This window comes from Calypte anna, chromosome 2 (genome assembly GCF_003957555.1).
Source record: "Calypte anna isolate BGI_N300 chromosome 2, bCalAnn1_v1.p, whole genome shotgun sequence".
Lineage (NCBI taxonomy): Eukaryota > Metazoa > Chordata > Aves > Apodiformes > Trochilidae > Calypte > Calypte anna.
The window spans coordinates 42039416-42045476 of record NC_044245.1 but is presented as its reverse complement, the minus strand read 5'-3'; positions in this window follow the sequence as shown (position 1 = coordinate 42045476).

Genomic DNA, 6061 nt, shown 5'->3' with positions numbered 1-6061 from the left:
TCCACTGTTCCTGGTTTGGAGGAAAGAGCTTGCATCGTGTTTGCCTGGTACTGGGGAAGCAGGTCCAACTTGCAAAGCTGGATGTTCTCACTGCAAGTTTCCAGGAGTAATGGTCTGATAAGGTCAGTGTTGCCTCATACCCAAGGGTCCAACCAAAGTCATTTGCAATAGACTTTACACCTGCCGTGTTACCATGATAAACAGATTTCAAGTGCTGCTTTCCTATTCCCTTGATTACTTGGAGCTGAAAAAATAAAGTGGCAGACTTGTTAAAGGAAGCAGCACAAGCTAACAAAAGGTGTTAAGAGCAAATAATTCTTCTGGTGTAGGAGAATGCAGGTGACCAAGTTGCTTGGTTGAGGGGGAGCTGCTGGATCCTTTAATAATATTTGTCTGGTTTTCAGTGACAGGGGTAAGGAGAAGGAAATCTATCTGCAGGGGAGATTTTCTGCTTCTTAATCCCACAGATTGCTGATTACCTGGTGGTGATAACTGCAAACAGGAGGTGAATGGCACTTTCTTCATCAGCAGCACTGAATCTGGAATTCCACAGTATATTTGTCTTTATATTGTAAAATTAAAGGCGACATTGCCTTTGAAGTTGCCAAAGATGAGTGTAGCCATGAAGATTCATAAGGGAAAAAGATCTTGAGTGCTTTTAATTAAATTTGAAAATTAGATGCAAGGAAACATTTGAGGCAAAACGTTATATTAAAAGGGTACGCCAGTGGTGGATTTACAGAGCATGAGAAAATGACCCAGAAGTCCAAAGAAAGATTTCATAATTTGGAGTATGACCACACAGTTTAAGTCCTGTTATTGCTAGAATCGTGACCACTCCCTCCTCAGGAGCATCACCCGAGTTAGTTCGCTCTGAATTCCCGGCATAGGGCAGCAGGGGGAGAGAAGCGGCTGCTGCTGCTCTGCAGCTTTCCTGTCTGAGCGCACAGGCACCACCAGCTCTGTGCTGCTGTCTCCGCATCCCTTGCTGAGCACACGTACGTGTCCTTGCTTTTGGGTGGGCTTTAACTTCCAGCCGGGAACATCACCAGCTTTATCACACAGCCTCCTTTGTGCTCTCGCCCAGGAAACAAACGAACGAGGTTAATTGCATGGCTGGGTTCTGGGTTTGACTTCTCTTTGGATTCAGAATAGCTGCCCCTTGCCTGCTAAAGATAGGCGGGGCGGCGATGGGTTTGAAATTCGGTTTGTACCACAGTGCGGTTGTCTGCACAGAAAGCGGCTGAGAAGCTGCAGGAGAGAAGTTTGCCCACAAGAGGGCAAAGATGATCCTGCGATTGAAATTATTTGGAGGACTTAGCCATCCTCCTACCTGGATTTTCACTGGAGGTGAAGCCTGGCCTGCGCTCTTTTGTCAGTGTGGCTATAAACTGAACTGTGCATTTTAGTGATATTGTTTCCAGTGATTTACTTGAAGGTTTTTTAATAGTCTAATCCGATCAATATTGTCCTAAGAAGCTACTTTACCTAAGCAGCTTAAAAATTTTACTTTTATTCCTATTGTCTTGTAACCTGTCAAGAAATTATTTTGGTTTTAATTACTAATTTTTATTACAAAGTCAAGCTTCAGCTGCATGACTTTACCTGCACTGCAGCTTGGAAGATATTCATAGTCAGTACAACACTGTGGTTTTCAATGAAAGGAGTGTGGATGATGGGTGGGAGAAGAAAGGAGTGGGGAGTACCTGAGCATTTCCTGGATTCTCAGGAAGTTAAATGAGAGAACCTTATTATCAAAAAAAAAAAATGCAAATTATGCACGCTGGAAAAAATTCAGTGGCCACAAACAGCAATCTTGGCCAACATAGTTGTATTGCATGCCAGACAGGGCTTGCAACTCCAGTCCTCTCCAGGCACCCCAGCGAAACTTTCTTTGACCATCCCATGTGTCCTAATCACACATTCAGTTCGTTTCTTGTGACCTATTATCTCTTGGCTGAATATTAGAAGGGGACTGGGAAAATAAAACAGTCTTGGTTGCTTTGAAGTAGGCAAGTCCTGAGGTGTGAGTCAGGGCTTCAGAAGGAGGTGACAGCACAAGCACATTCTTTTGTAGCATGACTGATGTGCAGCCAAAAGAGGACAGCAATAGCAAATATCTAGTCAGGTATCTGTTGCTAGAGGTGCTGCAAGAAAGCATGTGGTATAATGGAGTGCTAAGTCTGATGTGGACTTCAAAACTCTTTTTTCAGCCCTCACTTGGATGTACTGAAAGCCTAATGTTGTAATACAAAAGCATGGTGAGTTTTTTTTTATTACCAAATGCCCTACCCTTGCTTAGAGAGTGCTAGAATGCTGCTCAGAATAATGCAAGTCTACAACTACAGCCCTCGTTTTAAGTACTTCCTTTACACTTTTGCTTCCAAAAACATCAGTGTAGACACTATTCTGGAATGCCTGTTCATGTTGACCTGTAGGTAAGGAAGGAACTGTTATTTAATAGTTCTGCAGTCTCTGCACACCACTGACCAAAGACATGGAGCTGCTACCCTGCTGTGAGCAACAAAGCACACTCAGAAGGGAGGACAGACTCCCATAATTTCTATTTTTATCAATTATCACTCATTTTCACTGCCCTATGCCTGTCTGTTGTTTCAAGGGCTGCAGGTCACTCCTTATTGATACTTCTATTGTTCAAGCCCTGCTTCTCATTCCTGCCCCTCAAACCTAAACTAAACCTCCCTGTCAGTGCAATCTATAGCTACAAGAGCTTTTGCTAAAGCTCTGCCTGCTGGTTTCTCAGAACAGCTGGGATAAAGTGGCTGGGGTTATCTATCTGAGGGGGGTATAATACAACTCTAGAAACAACTGTCTTGTTAACATAAGCCTGTCTGTTTTCTGTCTCATGGTCTTCTTACTCAGAAAGGCCTGTTTTATGAATGAACAAATGATGTCCTTGACTTGATATAGCTTTTTAATTGTAAATGCTTGTTTCTGGCAATTGTGCCTCTCATTTAAGGGTAACAAGAGCATAATTATTCAACTCTCATGCATCACAAACTGCTAAGCATGAGGTATTAATGGAGTGCTTTGCTGCCACCATAGCTTAATAGCTCCAGCTGCAGCATTGTGCTCTTGTTTGGCTGGGGTTCATGAAAAAGGGGGACACAGATCATTAAGTTTTGTGTTAAGAGTGATTTACAGATGTAGAAATAACAGTCGACCATGCTAGATGGACAAAGCACTTCTGATTTAAAAGGAGCTATTATACCAGCAGAGCTGTGGTTTGTTCCTGTGGTGGTACAAAGCCACCAGCACTGATCCTCCTCCCAGTAATCTCAATAACAGAAACTTGTGTTAGCATAACTGCACATGCTGGCAAGGCTGTACTGGGGGAGGGGAGAAATCGTACACTACCATCACAGCTGGCTAGCAGATGTAATGAAAGGAAGTTGCAAATGGATGCTTTTGGCTACCTACCCACTTTGAGGTGATAGACAGCTCCTAACCAGGTCTCTTCCCATCCACCCACCTATTGCACTAGCTTGGTTAAGTGCTGAGATGCAAGTGCTGGAATTAAGAGCTGGGTGGCCACTCAGACTGTTCCTTTTCTTCTGTGCTATCCCCTCTTTTCCCCAGGAGCCTGGCTTGCCACACAGCTACCTGTCTACCAGCTGCCTGTGGGCACACATCTTCAGTGCCAGGCAGGAGGGGCTCAGGAGTTGATGAACATGGAAGTGCCTCTGTGCACCAGGATAGGGATAAAAGGATTCTAGGGTTACTCAGAGTAAACTGGGGGGTTGTATTACTGAGCATTGGCACCAGGACACCTGGTACCTTTCTGTGTTACTTCACAGTGCTGTCTGAATTTGCTGTAACAGTGAGAAGGGCAGGATTGCTGCTCTTTTGCTAATGCTTTAGAGATTCCAGTTTATTCCTATCAAATTGTTGGTTTGTGCACCACTGTTATTCTGGGTCTGTAAGCATCAAAAGAGCAATCTATGAAATCTGCACCACCTTGGGCATTTTGAATTTAACTCAATTCAAGCCAGGGTGCAAGAATTCATTTTAATTGTAGTAATTTTATCTGCGTCCTACTCCTTTCTTCTGCTCTGAAAGGTCTGGGCTTCATGTCTGGCTGCTGCTCTGAAGGATGTGCTCTGCTCAAGAACAGGTCTCACCTGAGAGCTGGCTAGCACTTACCCAGTGACAAAACTGTTTCTGAAAATATTTATCTCGGGTGCCTTTCTGTAAAGCTGTAACTCAGCAATATGCAAAAAACAGGTGCTGCTGGAGGTCATAGCATATTCAGGAAGTGGTATAAAAAAACCCCTTCACCTGAGGAACAGGGACTGTTCTGAGCTGCTCTCTCAGGAAATGTCGGGTCGTGCTGTTACCCTGCTGTGGCCCTCCATCTTCCCCTGCCCACCCCAAAGTCAAGGTTCCTCTCAGCCTTCTTGCTATGAACCCACATTATCATACTGCTCTCTCCCTCCCAGCACATACTAAGCAGCCACAATATCATGCCTTTGGCTACTCAACACTGGCTTGTTAAAGCCAAGCTTTCCTGGCACTACGCCAGAACAACGCCAAAGGTTTCGGTATCTCAGTTCTGCCCCCATGTAAAACTCAAAGCTTGTTCTGGCAGCCACCTCACCCCTGAGGCAGGAAACTCCTGGGCTGCTGCAGCACTGGTTTGTTTTGGGTTTTTTTTCATTTTTTTTTTTCTTTGTCACTTTCAAGCTTCCTACCTGTGAGAAGGGCTGCTTCTGCACATGGCCAGACAGCTTCGATTTCACTGTCAGAGCAGCTCAGACACAAGTTTGGTAGAGGGCTAAAAGCAGACAGATTTTTAGTGTTTTTTTGCCAACTGCTCAAAGGCAAAGGGGCTGGTCTGGGCAGGTGGTGAAAGCTTGTTTGATACTTAATAAATAGACAAGTTATTAATGCAAGCTCCTGGATGGTGGGAACCCACAGTACACTGGTGAGTCCCCAGTAACAACAGCGTGCACTTATCATACTGGCTGTGAGAAACCAGAGTCCTGACCCAGGGGACTGACTGATGGACTCCGGGCTGAGGGACAGGCAGTACTGAAGCAAACTGTGGAGTTGCCACCAGCTGTGGGACATCAGTGACCTCTAGAAGGGACAGGCATAGGAAGGAGCAGCCAACAACCCTTACTGCTTTTCCTGTTTTCCATCTGCTTTTGTGCTGGGAAAAAAAAGTTCATATTTCTCCAAGAGAGGAAGATGAAAAGCACCAGTGCAGCTTTTGACCTGCTTCCATGTAGTGGGGTTAAACAAGCTCTGGGAGCAGGGACTGAAACCAAGTTGCCAGTGGAATGGCCACACAAGTGTGCTGGCCTGGGCATCTGCAGAGGAGCACAAGATGAGCCAAGGGCACAGCATCTGCACCTGAGCTCCAGAATGAAAATCGCAAGGGCCCGAACAGGCGAGGTGCTGAACAACTTTCTGGAGCTCTGTGGTGAGGGCTCTCTCCTTCCACCTGGGTGTAAATCTCTGCAGGTAGAAAGAACAGCACACTGGGCCTCCCACAGGGCCTTTCTCTGGTCCCTGCTTCTTCCCACCTCACACAACAGGCAGCACCTCCTGGATGCCAGCCCAGCGATAGCTCTGGCTTTCCTTGGCTTTGAGGTGACACTCATTTTAAAAGCAGGTCTGTAGGTTTGCTCCTAGCTGGAGGGATGGCCAAGGCCACAGCCTCTCATGCTCAGCAGCAGCACTTTGCTCCACGCTCTCTCTAAGAACAGTAGGGTTCTGAGTAATTTTAAGCTAAACAGGGCACAACATGTGGCAATTTGATGCCATGCTCTGCAGCCTCTGGGTCAGGTTCAGTGCTTCAGCAGAACATGAAAATCCCAGATGCGGGGTACCAACTGTACATAGCAGGCAAGCAGAAAATTTTCAGACTTTTCTATCACTCCAGGCACGTCTCCCCTTTAGCTCCTGATACACCCAGGAACTGTTGATATCTGCCAGCACTTCTATTATTATATAATAGTTCCTCCACTTTAATTCCTCTCCTCATAAGCTTTCTATTAATGTTTGCACGTGCTCTTCCTTGTGCCCTGCTCCTTTG